General features: G+C 32.8%; 1 long non-coding RNA gene across 1 annotated transcript in view; it reads left to right on the top strand.

The window, feature by feature from the left end:
* The window catches only part of LOC140448321 (uncharacterized), a 129,302-nt gene extending 112,059 nt beyond the window's left edge, over positions 1-17,243 (top strand). Inside the window, exons 2-3 of the long non-coding RNA XR_011951684.1 lie at positions 2,525-2,649; positions 17,106-17,243. This is a non-coding gene — a long non-coding RNA (uncharacterized lncRNA). The remainder of the gene's footprint in view (positions 1-2,524; positions 2,650-17,105) is intronic.
* Positions 17,244-18,470: the final 1,227 nt, after the last annotated feature.

Here is an 18,470-nt window from a genome sequence, read left to right as displayed (position 1 = left end):
CTTAACGAAATAATTTTGTAATTTCTTGTAGTACAACCAAATGAACTGCATGATCGAACCATTTTGATACAATTATTTTAAATCACAACTCAAAGATAAACCAATATATTACTATGTCTTATCTAATAAAATAATTTAAAAATGATTATTTTTCAGCCTGAAGAGTAGTATCTTAGTTAAAGCTTAAAAAAACACGCTTATTAACCCTTGAGTAGTCGGGTGGGACATGTGAGACCACCGAAAATTTATTTCTAATGCCTCACTGCTTATTTTATCTCGGAGTGCGCTGCGTTCGTCTCGTCAGTACCTTTTCGTCCACATGTCAAACTACAGTGAACAACGGGGTTTGCATTAGTATATAATAGTTCGCTAGTTATTTGCACTTTTGGTCTGTCAGACTCTACCCGACTATTCGAGTAACTTTTGTGAGTTCGACAAGTAAATTTATTTTCCTATTTTTTGTGAAGTATAACCTCCATAGGGTAAGTATTTTAATTCCTATGGTTATATATAAATATAGTAATGTTCCAGCCTTTATAGTAGTGATGGATCCTTATCTGAAAGAAATTCAAAGATTACAACAGGTCTCTGTAAAGTAGAAGAAGAAAATAATGATTTGAAAAGCGAGCCAGAATCAGACAGGTGTGAAGAAAGTGACCACAAAACAGACACAGAAGAAGAATGGGAGGAAGAATTGGACACAAAATTAAAGGAAGGATTGGGGGAGAAACCTGCATCTTTAAGTTCTAATTTAATTTTGTACTTACCAGGTTCAAAAGGAAATACTCGTCAAGCTGTTGATCCTTTAGAGCATAGAGAATGTTTTATTGATAATAATGTTCTCGAAACCATTTGTACAAATATTTTTATTTATAAATTAAGAAACAATTATGCAGAACGGAATAAAGGCAGACCTACAGATACTGTGAAAATAAAGGCGTTAATTGATCTATTATACCTAGCTGGGATTTTCAAAGCAAGCCGCCGAAATTGCTAAGAATTTTGGGCTACTCATGGAACAGGCGAAGAGGTATTTCGAGCTTCTATGGCTCATAGGCGATTTGTATTCTTGCTACGTTGCTTGCATTTTGATGACGTAAATACTAGAGAAGAAAGGAAGAACCATAGACAACTTAATTACGTTCCTGGATCTTACTTAATATTAGATGAGATGCTTTTTGCATTTCGTAGATGTTGCGGATTCCACATGTGAATCCCGAATAAGCCAGCCAAATATGGCATAAAAGTATTTTCCTTAATGGACGCCAAATGTTTTTACACGGTACGTATGGAAATATACGTTGGAGCTCATCTTCCAGGCCTATATCGCGTTAGTACTAAAACAATCGATTTAGTGAAAAGAATATGTGAGCCTGTGTTTGGATCGTCTAGAAATATAACCATGGATAATTGGTTTACAAGATACGAAATTGTAAAACGCATGCTGGAGCAGAACAAAATTACAATTGTTGGAACAATTTGAAAAAATAAAAGGGAGATTCCAAAGGAAACTTCTTGATCTCAGCAGACCACAGTACTCCTCTATGTTTGCATTTTCCAAATCCATTACTTTAATATCGTATATACCAAAGAAAAAAAAGTCGTGACGCTATTATCATCTTTTCACTATTATGACTCGAATAATGAAGATTCTGGAGATGCCTGTAAGCTCAATATTATTACTTTTATAGCATTACAAAATCGGGCGCTAACTCAGTCGATCAGAAATGTGTGGTTTACAATGTAGGCAGAAACACCCGAAGATGGTCAATGGTTATTTTTTATAATTTACTCAACATTTCAAACATAAACTCTCATGTCATACATAAAGGTAATGCAAGTGAAAAGGACCTAATTTCGGAATGAAGATTGTTTCTGAAATCAATTGTCTTAGCCTTGACAAGAAAGAACATGCTAACCAGAGCAAGAGACCCTCATTTACAAAAGGATATCAGAAATATCGCCCAAAAATTAAGTGGAGTAAAACACGATATTTTTGCGTCAACTGCCAAACATGGCTATGCTTGGATCATGTTAAACCGATTTGCGAAGACTGCAATGAAAATTGAAATTAGGATTACAATTTTCTTTATTAAATGTAAGAGAAGTACATTTTTGTTAACCTTTTTTGCATTTCCTTAAAGATGTTTATTTTATCATTCGGTTTAAAATGGTTAAGACTTATTAAAAAGGAAATAAAAAAGATTGTACATATATCAAATAGTTTTATTTTAATCTTTTCTAATGTATTGTGTAAAATAAAAACTTGGCCTCACAGACGCCACATGTAACTTGCATGTACCTGATTACTCGAGGGTTAAATTCCATGTTAATATCACGGTAAAGAAATGAAACTTCAAAGATTAGTTACATTTTTCCTGCTTATTTGTTTCACCTAGCGGACAATACGCTCACTATATTTTCAAAAATTGGCTTCAAATATTTCTCCCTAATATAGTTTATTACTGCTACATTCCTGGAATTATTATAAAAATCAAAAACTTTAAGACTTTTTTTGTTTTAGGTAAGAATTCAACTAACGAACATCTTTTAAAAGGACATATCTACTTCCAGTGACTTAAAACACTAAAGAAAAATAAAATACGTCAAGTTTTCCGCTAGCTGTTTGGCAAACAGATACCATCATAAGTAAGTAGCAACGTAACCTTCTCCTATTTTTGTTTCCTTTATTTCCCTGTTTATTCTTTACGATTAGGGTTTTCGGGAGTTGGCTTTCCCAACAATAGGGTTACTGTACGTTTACATCTTTCTTTATACCACTTTCCAGCACAGTCGGGGCTAAAATTCCAGATTTACATGCACGATGCTTTTAGGCTAAGTAAATAGAATTTATGTGGGAATGAGTTTGCTTGTGCAGTGGTTGGAATTGCTTCTGCATGGTGATGTCTCGTTGTGGTTTGCCGAACGTCGGACTAACACATTTAAAAGATTTTAATGATTTCTTGTGTATAGCTGCATTTGATTACGTCGTGCTATTGATTACTCTTTACACGTGAATTTTTTGTTACATAAACTATTAACAAATATATGAGATCGCTAAGAAAAGTTCTCGTTTTAGCCCATAGATGACCCTGCTACGAGTAGAATTTTTTTCCTGTACATTTATTTATTTACTAGTGGTTTTGTCCCACCGTGCGACGGGGGATCCAATCAATTGCATCTACAATCACTTCACTTAATTTTTTTGTCTTCCTTCTATTTAAAGCTGCGACAACAACAGAATAATATTTTAATCTGTTGTACAACTTTCATAACAAATCAGTCACTTTTGGAGAGCCTCTGAACTTTTAGCGTTAAGTCGTCTTATGAAAGCGACCTACGCATAAAATCACCGTAATTCTAGTTTAGCAAGTTATTTGTTGGGAAAGCTCGAGTTCTGTATTATATTTTTTACCGATCATCAAATCCGCAGCCAATTTTTTATGATCAACAAAATTTTCAAAAGAATTAAAAATTTAATTTTTAAAATAATAAACTTCTTGCATGAAATGGCCCGTCTTTTCACCTCCAGATAAATATTGTCCTATCTAACAGATAGTTATCTGAAGGATAGACACTTATTTATAAAATAAAATTTCACATTAAATTATGTTACGGTTACTTATCTGTAAGATAAGTGTAGAATTTATTTTGGAACACACCAATATTTAATTAATTGTCAAAGAAATCACAATAATGTTTTAATATCTCTTTTGATTAAACAATTTGTGGTAGCAGAAATAAATTAAATTATGCAAAGAAAAATTTATTAACGACTAAAAAAATATTACATGTTTAATTTATTATTCTTTTCAGGTTTTTATACAACACTACAATATTATATATAAAGTTAGCTCAAACATATTTACCTTCAAAAAATCCATTAATGTCTTTATTTAGCAATTGATCTTCAAAATTATCTTACTTTTGATCTCTCTCTAGGTTATACTCGTAGAATGTTGCTGTAGATTAGAACAATTAAATCTTTTCAACCTTACAGCCACCTCCACTGGATGAAATAGTACCTAAATCTTTTCTTCCATACATAAAAAGTTATGTTGCATGTTTGGTTCTAATATGAAATTTATTATAGAAAGTGGATTGTTTGGTGGACTTCTTAAAAATGGCTTTTCTTTATCATCAGAATCTCATTGTAAGAATTTATTTCTATTATCTCCATTTAAACTTCTTATCAAGAATATATAATTATTTATTCCTAAGTAGGTACTTAGGAAAACATATTCAAGAATTTATCACGAAATTGTTAGAATTTAAAATCAATATTTCATATATTATATAGAAAAGAAAAAAATCGGTTGCCTGTAAAGTCGGTTTTACGGGCGAAGATTTTACGTGACAACGTCTTTTTCTCGGTAGAATATTTATTGATATGAATATTATTAAATTGCACAATAGGAACAAGGAATTGAATGAAAATAAGAATTGCACAAATTTTAACTATAGAAATGTATTTTGTTTACTAAAACATTGTACATGTAAACTTAAACTTAACTAATTTCTATTTGAGTGATTTTGTTGAGGATAGGACGATGATAGGAGAAATATGAAATGAAAGGAAGTGTTTCTGCTGTAATGTGTCTTGAACGCCAAGAACGCTCGAGAAAGACAGAGACACAAGCATGCACCGATTCAACGCGCCTAATTCTCTAGTGCTGCGCGCGCAGCGGACCGATCATGTTTGAGTGGGAGAGAGACGCAAGGCATTCGCCGGTCCGGTGGGCTTCTCTCTCGTTCGGTGACTCATCGTAACAGACGTGAGCGGGCGTTACATTTTTTCATGAATGACTCCGAGCCACAACCTAATTTAAGACGTTGTCACGTCAATAATTCATTTTAAATTAAAAATGATAATAATATCATTAATATTAATTTAATATTTTTTATTTTATTTAATATTTATTTTATATATTATTTTATATTTTTTATATATTATTTTATATATTATATATTATTATATTATTATTTTATATAATATTTATATTTTATATATTATATTTTTATATATTATTTTATATATTATTTATTTTATATTATATTATTGATCTTATTATTTTCTACAAAATTTATTTGAAAATTTTTTCGATATATCAATTAGTTGCAGAGATATCGATCATTGAAGTTATTGTTTGCTACCAGTATTTTATATATTTATTTTTTTCAGTTATAAAAAATTACTATTTCCAATTGTGTCTACCAAGTATGGTCACATGTATTTGCCCACATATTAAATAATAATAAGTACAGATAATGTTATGTGACGTTCACTTCTGATTATATATATTTTAATATTTTTAATTTTAAAGAATCAATTTGAAAATCAAAACACTTATTCAGATCGAAGGTTCAAATTTTTGCTAAATAAATTTGAAATTAATTAAAATTTGTAAATGTAAATGGTAAAGTTGAAAATTAAAACATTTACTAAAATTGGAATTTGAAATTCTTGCTAAACACAGTTAAATTCTAACTCCGCGCGTGGTGATTGGTCGGTTTAGTTCGTTTGTTTGGTCGCCCTGTTTTGACAGGTTAGAAGTTATAATTAGTTATTTTAAATGTTTGACTAGCAATACGCGCTGTTTCTTCTCAATCGACTGAATTACGATTGATTGCAGAGTGATTTAAACTAATAATTTACTTAACACTATCAACATTTGTCAATAGTATGACATAACCTATAAACTCAGTTTCTCAACTTTTGTGTCAATCTAACAATTAATCAATCAATCATAGTTTACGATAATGAAATATTAGTGTACAATTATTTACCTTTATTGTTGTAGTTGTTGTAAATGACGAATCTAAGCACTCCACATTTTCACTACAGACACAGCTGACGATACTTTCAACGATTTTCAACTTTAGCGATTCAACGCGCCTAATTCTCTAGTGCCGCGCGCAGCGGACCGATCATGTTTGAGTGGGAGAGAGACGCAAGGCATTCGCCGGTCCGGCGGGCCTCTCTCTCGTTCGGTGACTCACTGTAACAGACGTGAGCGGGCGTTACACTTTTTCTTAAATGACTCCGAGCCACAACCTAATTTAAGACGTTATCACGTCAAAATTTTAACCTTTTAACGGCCAAGCAATAAAAAACAATAATTTTTCCGAATTTTTTTATTGAAACCAGTTAAAAATGCCTTAACTAAGATATATTTATGATTTTTTAACAAAAAAATTATAACGTCTAAAAAATTAAGGTGCGTGTACGCACCATTGCCAAAACTGTTATACATAAATTATAATTATTATTTTGTATGAAACGAACCGAAACATTCGGCATGGAGATGAATTTTACATTTTTTGCGTAAATATAAAGTTTGACTTTTACATAACCTACATTTCTTTCATACACTTGTATCGTGTCTTCTAATCAAATGACCAATATTGTCAAATCTTACATCGCCAGGCAAACTATCTTTAAAGTAACGTCTACAACCTGAGTGAGCAGCTACTTTTGTGTTCACTATTTCAGCACAACGTTCAAATTTCATAAGTGATACTGCTAGAAGTGATCGAAATTGTAATTGTGATATTTTACTATCATTTGCAATAATGTAAATCTTCCAGCTATTTATGACTGTGCTACCAATAAGAATCATAAATAGAGGCCACCACCATTTCTTGCCTTTCATTCTGATTTGGTCATTAGCAAAGCCATTATCGTGCGAATCCACACCACGAATAAACATATTCTATTCGGCTACTACATTAGGCTGAGATACGAGAATATTTTTGTGTTCTTTCCGAATGTATCGTTCTGTTTGAACAAGAGTACAGTAGTAATGTGCAGGTATTTGTTATTACCGTAGCAGCACAATTATCATTTCATCTCAGAAGTAAAACTTTAGACACAGTATCAAATGCAGACTTAAATGTTCCCCGTGCCGTCTTTTTGAACGTTTTGCTATTCTGTAATGGACACTTTGCAGTACGGGTTTCTCTTATAGTACCTGTGGTAAAGAAGCCTAGATCCTGCAGTGTCGTAAAAAGAGCATAAGAAGAAAAGAAATTGTCGAAAAAGACTCGATGCTCTTGGGGTGTGTCAACCACAGAAAGTAACTCTAAAGCTACCGTCTTTCTCAAACTATTACCTGAATCAAAATTATTATGTTGTTTTCCTCCATATGGTATGATTGTATAAATAACCTGTATGTGAACAAAGACACCATAATTTAAATCCAAATCTTACAGGCTTTTCCCGAATGAACATCTTACATGAATGACATTTAAAATATGGTACCATTTCCTCGTCTATTGAAAGGTTATGTTCGAATATACCGAATTGTAAAAATTTTACATTCATCATATAAAAGATAGGAGTAAGTTTAGCAAATTTATTATCTTTGTCTAATTGAGTATTATCAAACAAATTAATAATTTGTTTGATTCATCGAAATTTATATCTAGACATGGTTTTCCTCACAATGGCTACTTCCTTATCTTCATCTTTCGACCAATACATGTCACATTGTGGCAAAGTATGATAATCCGATAATATGCAGATGCCGATGAAGCGTTTTAATTCAGCTTCATTCATATCGAATTTGTGACGATTGTTTTGTGCTGCATAAGTATTTGAAAAATGTATAATCTGACTTGTGACTTCATCATCGACAAATAATAAAAATATTTCGATGGGCGACTTTCCTTCATGACTGGCTTTGATGTTCTCTAATAAACGATTGTTATTTCTTTTAGGATGAGTCGAGAATGCTGGAGTAGTGTTTGTTTCTCATTTTGGTAAAATTTTCGATTTATTTTGATTAGGTTTTCGCATTTTATTGCGAATTTTACTGAGTGGTATATTATCTTCTTCAGAATCACTTGCTGTCGAAACGTAAATTTCATATGTTCCAGCAATTTCTGCATCAATATTATCTTCTTCAATGAGGTTATCATCTAGGTCTTCATCATCAGTAATTTCAATAACATTAGGAGAGATATATGTAACTTCTACTTCATCTGCATTCTCTATATCTGAATCTTCTTCAATATATGCAATTAATTCCTTAGTTGTCAAAGGTCGTGTTCGATCATACATCTCCTGTGCAGTTAAAGGTCCAAATGGTCGCTTCTGGCTCTGGCATTGACATTGCAGAAGTACTTGGTTGACTCATATTGACTGTGATAAAAAAAACCAAATTTCAGGCTAGAGAGATAATTTTAAAACAAAAAGAGTTGACAACTCACCTTTAAATCACTTTAAATATTCCCTTATGTGCAACAAACAAATATTTTTAGTTTTTCATTATCATCTTTGGCTCTACAACCCTGTGTTTGTCTTGGCCTTTTTAAAAACTAGTCTCCATTCCCCCCTATCTTTCGCCCTGGCTTTCCAATTTCTGACCCCTAGATTCCTCAAGTCATCTTCGACTTGAGTTTTAAATCTAGATCTTGGCCTGCCTCTCATCCTGATTCCTACTCGCTCTTGATATAATATCTTTGTTTGGGGGTCTCCAGTGTTTATTCTTTCAAGATGTCCTAACCACCTTAGTCTATTAATTTTAATACACCGGACGATGTTGCATTTTTCATAGCATTGATACAACTCAAAATTGTAGCGCCTGCGTCATATCCCGCTTTCTTGTATTCCTCCGTATATGTGCCTAAGTATTCTTCTTTCAAAGAGGCCTAACAGTTCTTCGCCTTTTTTTACCATAGTCCATGTCTTTGACGCGTATTTTAGGACATGTTTAATAAGAGTTTCATGTATTAGTATCTTGGTTCTTCTGCTGATTATGTGTGATGTTAAGAGCTGCTTTAGTCCAAAGTAAGCTTTGTTTTAAGAATTTTTAGTTCTTATTTATGTAATATAAACCACCTCACAGTTACGAGAAGCTGTTACCCGTGCTTACAATTGCATTACAGATGTAACTGACAAACTGGTCGACGGTTGATGTCTCAATGGCCATCAATCGTCACTGATGCCGTTATGCGCCAAGGGTGCTTACGCGCACCCTCAATATTTAAATCAAAATTGAAAAATTCCAGACCAAATTGCATCCAAGTATGCAATTTAGAATGAAGCCTAATAGTATTCTGAAGCTATGTTATCATAACATATATCTTCGTTTAGTCAAAAAGTCGATAACAAATGATTGTCTTCATATATATAATAACGGATTTATTACGGCTGTCGCCGCTTCTCCGCCTCCAATTTCCATCTTTTTCTGTCAGATGCAGTTGCCTCTTCTAATTTTCTTGCCGCCATTGCTTCATCAATATCGTTGGGTCAACTTCTCCGTGGTCGTCCTCTCTTTCTTTTTTCAGGAGGGATCCATTCCAGTACTCTTCTAGGCCATCTGTACTCTGGCATTCTTTTAACATGTCCGAACCAGATTAATTGTTTTCTTTCTATGTCATCATTGATATTTCGCTCCATTTTCATTTCGTTTCTCATTTGTTCGTTTCTAACTCTCTCCAGTTTTGATCTACCGCAGCTTCGTCTCAGATAATTCATTTCTGTCGTCATAAGTTTGTTTCTATTAGCTTTGGTGACGTCCCATACTTCCGAACCGTAAAGTGTAATACTTTGGACTATACTACCGTAAATGTGTTTTTTGGTTTCTCGTCGAATTGTTTTTTGCCAGAGAAGAGAGTTTAAGGTACGGGTCGCTGCTCTGCCATTGTTTATTCTTTCCCTGATTTCATCTGGGTAATCTGGGTAAATGGGTAACATGAAAATCACCTCTCCTTTTCAAACAACAAAGGGACTAAGACAAGGCTGCTGTCTGTCACCCACCTTATTTAAAATCTATTTGGACAGATCCTTAGTGAAATGGGTAAAAAAATGTAGAAACATGGGAATAACGGTGGAAGAAAACAAGCTATATACACTTTTCTTTGCGGATGACCACGTAGTAATTGCCGAAGACAGCTACGATCTTAGCTATATGGTAAGAAAACTGCAAGAAGAATATAAGGTGGCAGGTCTAAACATGAATCTGACAAAATGTGAATATCTCTCAGTGGGAACAGATGAAATATGTGACCTAGTCTTGGAAGACGACAAAATCAAAGGCGTGCAATCCTGCAAATATTTGGGGGTCATTTTCAACAAGAAAGAAAATAGCGCAGATGAAATCAGGGAAAGAATTATTGTCTTTATGATGTTGTTAAATAGTTGAAAAATCGTATTAGTTTCACAAATTGTAAAACAGTTTTTTTATCTAAAATCAAGTACATATGGTTATAAAGATAAAACAAACATGCTAGAATGTTTGTAAATACTTGTCAGAGTACTAAGTATTTTAGCAGTATGTAAAAAAATAAAAATGAAAAGGATGTGTAGACGCACCTTTAGCTGTTAATGGGTTAAGCACGATTTATGAAGTGGAAATCCAATTGTCGAAAAAACAAGTAAAATTGTGGCGTTTTTCCACCAAAAGTAATAAAACGATGTTAACGTATTTGATTTTTAAATAATGCTCTATTTTAAACAACCCTTTGTCATTTTTATCATAATTTTAATATACCTATATAGTGTCCAATAAATTATTTTTTATTTTAAAAGCTGGACACACCTCTCGTTAAAAGCAATCACCCATAAATATAATTAACCACCAAATGTACCCATTTTATTTGACGCCGCTGTATTAACAAATAACCATCTCTCATCTTTATTCCAGTTTAAGCGGAGTTTTCCCAAAATATACGAAAACACTCCCACATACCTCGCATATTTTCTGCTCCGGCTAAAGATCTTTTTGTTGTTCTTGACTTCGGATTATGATGCTCGAAATGAGAATCCCTCTTATTATTGTCGAACCAAAATGAATCCTTTTAATTTTTTACTTGTCTACTATGGAATTTTTTGCGACAATGTCGTCTATAAATTTTTATGGTTAGGTTTTTGTTACTGGTTTTAGTAGCGGTTTTTGTTAAGGGAATTAGGGGTTTTTCGAGTTGGTGTTTCGTTTTATTGGACGAGGGCTGTTAGTAAAGGCGTCGGACTGGTGGGTTAGATTATTTTTTTTACTGTTTCGAAAAGAAAAAAAATGTCAAGAGCTTTTATAGTAAAAGCAATTAAAACGTTATTATAGAATATATGTGTATATATGAATATATTGTCTTGTAAAGATAATTAACTTTTATGCAATACAACGTGTATTTGGACGGATAAAATAAAAAATAAACAAATTCAGACGCAAAACCACCTCCACCTAAAGAAGAAAGTCACCGAAAAATAGTAAAAATTGATTTAATGATAAACGAGAAATAACAGAGAAGTACATAAGAAATGCAGTTAGCACTAAGATATATAAGGAAACCCCAGGTGAAGATGAAATGCTATTAGTGGGCGCTTACAACGAGGCGCCGACCCTCGCTTCGACCATAGGATCCCACCATATTATCAATCGCCAGATAAAATAATTCAATTATTTTAAATGCGAGCATTGACTGTCACTGCTATGCTCTAGGCGAGGATTCGATGCGATGGTCTCAGTTACAAACGTACCGTTAGATCTGATAAAGTATAGAGAGTTTAGAATTTATTTATTTAACCACTGACCGTTTTGCTACAAGTAAAAAATAATACATAGTATATAAAAAAGAAACATAAAACTTAATTTAAATATATCACTAACAAGAACACATATATTAAACAGAAAAAGATTTATGGCAAAGACACGGTAAGCAGTTCAGTCATTAATTACTTAAAGAATGGTTCAGTGGATATTCTGCAATGAGTCATATTCTTCTGAGCAGTAAAACATAGTTTTTTTTCAAAACTATTACAGCTTAGCTGTTTATTACTTTTTGGTAAAATGTTGTATAAGTTTTAGAAATAGATTTGTTCGTAAGTAGCGACAGTTTCGCGTATTGTGAACGTGAACATCAGACTTCTTTATTGAATATGCCCGTTTTCTGTAAATTTCAGTTAAAACTTAAAAAATTAACAGAGTAGGTAGCGACATAATTTTGAATTTGATAAAGAAAGGTCGGCAGTGTTCTAGATAACTAACCCCTGCTAAAACTTGATAGATTTTTAAAAATTTGAAGCACATTTGTTAAATTGAGCCATATGATTAATAATTTATAGTTTAGGTAAGAGTGAAATAAAGAAAAAAATGTCATTTTTAATGTTTCAAAGTTGACAACCCTTGCTTGTTGGTGAATAATAAATAATGAACTAGGTAGCTTTTTCTTTAGTTATTAAATATAAGCCGACCTTTTCAGTCGATTATCTATGGTTATACACAATAGTTTAACAATATCTTTGTTATCTGGATCATTATGTAAATTACTTGCAGATATAATCAAATTTTGCGTTTTATCAGAGTTCAGTTTTAGTTTGTTTGCAGCAAACCATGAACTATATTTAGTAGAAAGTTCCTCATGAGACATTTTTAAATCATCATTATTTTTTCCTGATATAACTTATGTCGTATCATCTGCGAATTGTATGGATTTGTACAGAGATATGTATTTAGGAGACCAAACCTTGTGGGACTCCATGTTTTACGGATAAAAAATCGGAGAGATGACCTTTAGACACTATCGCCTGGTGTCTGCCACATAGATAAGAAGTTAGAAACTTAAGAGGGATACCTCTGATTCCATAGTAATTTAATTTGTGGAGCACAATGTCGTGTGAAACGCAGTCAAAAGCTTTCGACAAGTCTCAAAGAGAAATTGCTATGCGATCGCCGCGTTCAAGCCCCTCAATCACCTTGCTCGCAATATTAAATACCGCGTTCGTAGTAGAACGAGCACTTATGAATCCATATCATGAGTTGCTAAAATAATTATTTGACTCAAAATATGAATAAAGTTGTTTGATAACCTTTTCAATCACTTTCTCAAAAGTAGAAACGATGTTTATGGGTCTGTAATTGTCAGTTTTTGAGGAATCACTTTTTTATAGATATATAGTATTTTTAAGTATTTTAGTACTTTCGGAAAAACTCCAGTTAATAGAAATAAATTAATAAGATAAGTGGAAGATGAAAAAACTATTTGCTAAGTTTCTTCTAAAATTTTGCTAATAATTTCATGAACGTACCTACAATTTCCCTACAATAGGAGACTTTATTATTTCAGGGTCCTCTTCTTCCACAACGGGACATTATTTCAGGGTCCTCTTCTTCCACAACGGGACGAAAAAAAAGACCTCCTCGGAGAAGGATAATTGCTGTAATTGAAGAGCACATCGATATTAATATTGGGAAGCGATGTAATTATGTTCTCTGCAATTACAATAAAAAATTGATTTATTTCGTCTGGAGGTAGATCAGGTTGTACCGAACTGGATCTTGTATTGTTTCAGCTTACTGTGATTTTGTTGTAAAATCACAGTAAGCTTACTTTTTAGCAAATTATAATTGCCGATTATACGTGCCGAATATGTCATATGAAGTAATAAACCGTTGAAATATTGGAACTTTATACACAGAGTCAATAAATATAAATGGAGCATGATGGTCAGACAAACAAGGTTTAAATACGCCCACTCTGTAGATATTTTCAGAAAAATTTAGCATAATGTTGTCGATCCAACTACTGGACTGGGATGTGATTCTAGTATAATCGTTTATAGTTACTTTCAGACCAAAAAATGTTAATAGATTTTGAATATCAAAAGAAGGATCAGATTCAATTTTAAAATTTATATTGAAATCATCAAGTATGATAAGTTTGTCTTCTTCACTAAGCAAGGATGTTATGACATTTTCAAAATTCACCAAAAATAAGTCAAAGTCACCCTTACCCGATCTGTATACAGGTAAAATATTGGTTTTTATTGAAGGTACATAAATTGTACAAAACTCTGAACTTTGCTCTACATTATATTGATTTAGATTAAGAGAAGAATACATAAGATTTTCCTTTACATAAATTGCAACTCTATCTTGTTACTTTTTAACTTTATAAAAGACATTAGCTACTGAAAAGCGGATGATGCTAATTAATTTTAATTTTTTTTCTCTACTTTGCCAGTGCTCCCAAAAACATATCGTCATATAAATTTTGATCTGCAAGGAAAGCATGGATCATATCGAATTTATTTGAAATACATTGCAAATTAACATGAAATATGCTAACAGTACCTTTACTTGTCGAATTAGTTTATTTTGATAAAAGTTTGTAGAATCTAGGTTTCTTCCTCCGTCTTCTTTATGTGCTGAAAATTTCTTTTGAAGTTAAATCTCTTAACTGCAGCTTGTTTTAGCCAAATTTTAGGTCTGTAGGCTTCGTCAATATTGTCGAAAGTAGTTCCATTCCACGCAGTTAAAAGTAATATCGGGTACCGTTTCATCCAATAATTATTTTAGATCATCGACTTTCATATTAATACCTATGCGAGACGATTCATTGCTTCCAATAATCGGTTTGTATTTATTTTCTTTTTTTGATTAGGTATTCCAAGATAAGTGTCCTGTTTTTAGATTGTTTTTATGCATTTTCTTTCTGTTTATTACTCATGTATGAATGAGGTTGACTTGTGTGTTTGTTTAATGAAAATTTTATGGGTTCTTGTCGGGTCTGTTTTATTTAGAGTTTTTTCGCTGGATGACGTTGGTATGGCTATGGCCGAATTTGTATTATATTTCTCTTTTAATAAAGAAATTAAATCTTGTTGCTCCTCCATACGTTTTTCAACATGGAATGATAGTTCACTTACTTATGAAAAGTTCACTTTTCATTTTATTTAGTTCCTTGTTTGTCTTTATGCACTGATCACGCACAATAACGTCTAGGTTATCTTTCAAATTGAATGCTTTAATATCCTTCTGAACTGTTTTGTGGTAATCTATTAATGTACTCTGATAACTGAGGATTAGAACTGGACAGTGGTAACTTAAAATTCACTATTATGTCAAGTAGTTTCTACTTTTTTAGAATATTTAGTTCCTCTGTTAAAACTGCGACTTGATTATTGGACGCCATCTTGGAAAACATCAAGAGAACAACACATGATGAAAAATATTGAAATTATTTTTATTACTGTGATGTACCTATAGCTTTGTTAAATACTCTTTGAAAAATGATATTAAGAAAGAAAGATAAATATAAAATAGAAAATTATAGACCCATTAGCATGTATAAGGTGTTTGTGAAGATAATTGCATTGCAACTATCAAACAAACTAAATAATTATCAGCCTCAGGAACAGGCAGGATTTAGAAACGCTTATTGCACAATAGATAACAAGAAATAAACAACATTCAGCATATATAGATTTTGACATGACACTAAAGGAGATAGAAATACAAAGAAAACTTGGAAACACAGCTCAGAACGGAAGAGTGAATGGGAAAAGGACCAAAATCGATTACAGATTACTATGATCTACTCATGATCTTTAGTTCTTTCAATACTGGAAAGGACTACGGCTTGTTATTTCGATATATAACAAGTGTGGATCTTGACCCAAAACTTTTATTTCTATTCTTTCGGTATTGTATTCTTCTCTTCTTTTGGTACCTATCCTCTGTGGATGTTGGCACATTGGTCCATACAACTTTGTTGACAGCTGCTTCTAAATAGATGTATGGTAGTCGTTCCTGCCCACTGTCTGATGTTCTTCAACCACGGTGTCCTTCTGCGCCCTTGAGATCTTTTGCCTTCTATCTTGCCTTGTAAAATTAGTTGAATTAGTTGATACTTCTCATTGGGCATCACATGCTCTAAGTATGTCATCTTTCTGATTTTCACGATACGCATAATTTGCAGATCTTTATTTATACGTTGGATCACGCTGTTGTTTGTAACATGAGGGATATAGGAAATTCTGAGCATTCGGCGGTAGCACTAAATTTCGAAGGCTTCTAATCGTTTGTATGTTGCCACCGTCAAGGTCCAGGCTTCAACTCCATATAAAAGGGTAGAAAATACATAGCATCTCAAGACTCGTGTTCTTGTATTGTATTAGTGTTGTATAGGTTATATTATTCTTATTATTATAGATATTATGAGATGCATGTTGACACTAACGTTACGGTTTGTAGGTTGACATGGAGGTTGCGCTATAACTATCTGGTGAAAAAATCAAAATAATTTTAAACTATGATTTTACCATTTAAAAACTAATAAATTTTTGACCGAATTATAGTTTATTCGTCTTCCGGGTTTGGACCGTGTCATTTGTGAGTGACCCAAAAGTGGGTTCATCTCAACGTTTCGCTACAATTGTATGTAGCTTCTTCAGGAGAACAAAAAAAGAAAAAGAAAACAAAAGACAGGAAGATGGGTAGTTAGCAACGGTAACTCAGTTACTCAACGCAACCAGAGGCGAATACTAACTACCAAGATGGGCAATTGGTCACAGTAACTCAACTACTTAACGCAGCCAGAGGTGAAAACCAAATGCCAGGACAGTTCAGAACACTAACGCGTCGAGAGGCGGGGCGTGAAGCCTCTCGACGCGTTAGTGTTCTGAGCTGTTGGACGTGAATCCCTGTCCTGTCATTTGGTTTTCACCTCTGGCTGCGTTAAGTAGTTGAGTTACTGTGACCAATTGCCCATCTTGGTAGTTAGTATTCGCCTCTGGTTGCGTTGAGTAACTGAGTTACCGTTGCTAACTACCCATTTTCCTGTCTTTTGTTTTCTTTTTCTTTTTTTGTTCTCCTGAAGAAGCTACATACAATTGTAGCGAAACGTCGAGATGAACCCACTTTTGGGTCACTCACAAATGACACGGTCCAAACCCGGAAGACGAATAAACTATAATTCTGAGTCTGGCCGTGGAAGCCTACGATTTCAATTTTTGACCGGTTTACAACGGTACAAGAGAAGTGGGCTTAACAAGTCACCCTGTCTGACTCCGCTTTGTACTGGTATACACTGTGTTAGTTTTCCATTTATCTTTGCCTCTATTCGATTATGGAAGTAGATGTTTTCGATGGTTTGTATATTATTGATTGGTACGTTTCTTTTATACAGTAGGTGTAAGACGTCTTCGACTTGGATGCGACCGAAAGTCTTTATTTTACAACGTAATATATTTTATCAGCGCTCCAGATCGTACTCCAAAATAACTTGTTGTCCACCTAAATTTATAAAACAAAAGCAATACAAAATATAAATAATTATGGTGACAATTTTTATAATTTTATTTCTTTACTAATTTTACTTTTTAGGTAAGAGGACATCTTAAGAAAAATATATGTTAAAAAAGAGAAAAATGCCCGTTAGTTGCTGTTATCTTTACAGAAGTACATTTTTATTATTTTTGATTCGAGCAGTTATTTCAATGGTTTAGCAAATAGTATTAAAAATCTACTACAATCAAAAGCAATTCAGTATTCATGAAACTATAAATTACCCAATGTCACGACTGATTTTCATTTCATGAAAACCATTATGGAATTTTATTTGCTACTCTGCAGCAAACACGTACGTTATTTTATTACCATATATTTCAACGAATGCACTTAATTTGTGGCCATTACAATTGGCTAATTATTTTGATTTTTATAGCTAAATACCAGTTGCTATGAGTATTACCCAAGCTATCGATCATATTATCATAATATCATATCATATGTGATTTAATTATTATATTTACTAAGTGACATAGAAAAAATAATACCTAATAGTAATTTATAAAATATGGCAAAGCATTCAATGCAGAGTCCAATATCGCATCTCTCACACTGCGTACATCCTACTGAGCAGCACCCTTCTTCTGCGCACCGCTTTCGTTTTTTGTTAACAGGTATAATGAGATAATTAATACCATCGTACCTAATGTTGTCAGAGATTCTGTTAAAAGATAGACTATTTCTACAGGTCTATGGGAAGGTTTCTAAATTTGGTAAGGTAAGTAGTCGCAATTTCACGTCGAAAATTTAAATTAGTTGTCGGTCTTCCTGAACACTTATAAAGTTTCCACGAATTTTGCACTGCAGCATTAACTAACCATGTAAGTATAAACCAATACCATTAAGTACTTACTCAAATCTCGGTTCCATAATTTGCACGTTCGTTAATACGCATGAATTCACAAAAGCTATACTATTCTTTCCTTTCAAACTGTTGAATGTAATACAGTAACAAATTAAATACACTGACATCTAGTAATGAAAACTTGAGCTGCGGATAGATTTCTAGCGTTAAGTTGAGCTACAATCAACATTATCTAATGGCGTGTTTGCGTAACCAAGTGATCACACAAGGCGTTGATGGGTTAATTGTAAGTTTTTTGAAAATATGGTATACAACCACTGGGATTTTCCCTTTTAATTTATAAAATTAATTTACTTGTAAATGGGATATTGCTGTATAAATAGACAAGTAATATAAATATACGTAAAATCGTATAAACGATATTTTAAATATAAATATACCTATACAAAACAGTATATTTTACTAATTTGTTTTATATATTTTTGTTTGTATAAATAAATTGATATTAAAAGTGGGTAGCATTAATAACTGAATCAAAGCGACTGTAAATGCAATATTTTTAGTTAAGTAGGCGTATTTACTCAATAAAAATAAAT

This window comes from Diabrotica undecimpunctata, chromosome 8, assembly GCF_040954645.1.
Source record: "Diabrotica undecimpunctata isolate CICGRU chromosome 8, icDiaUnde3, whole genome shotgun sequence".
In the NCBI taxonomy this organism is placed as follows: domain Eukaryota; kingdom Metazoa; phylum Arthropoda; class Insecta; order Coleoptera; family Chrysomelidae; genus Diabrotica; species Diabrotica undecimpunctata.
Note: the sequence above shows the minus strand (reverse complement) of the source record. Positions and strands in the feature narration are given on the sequence as shown.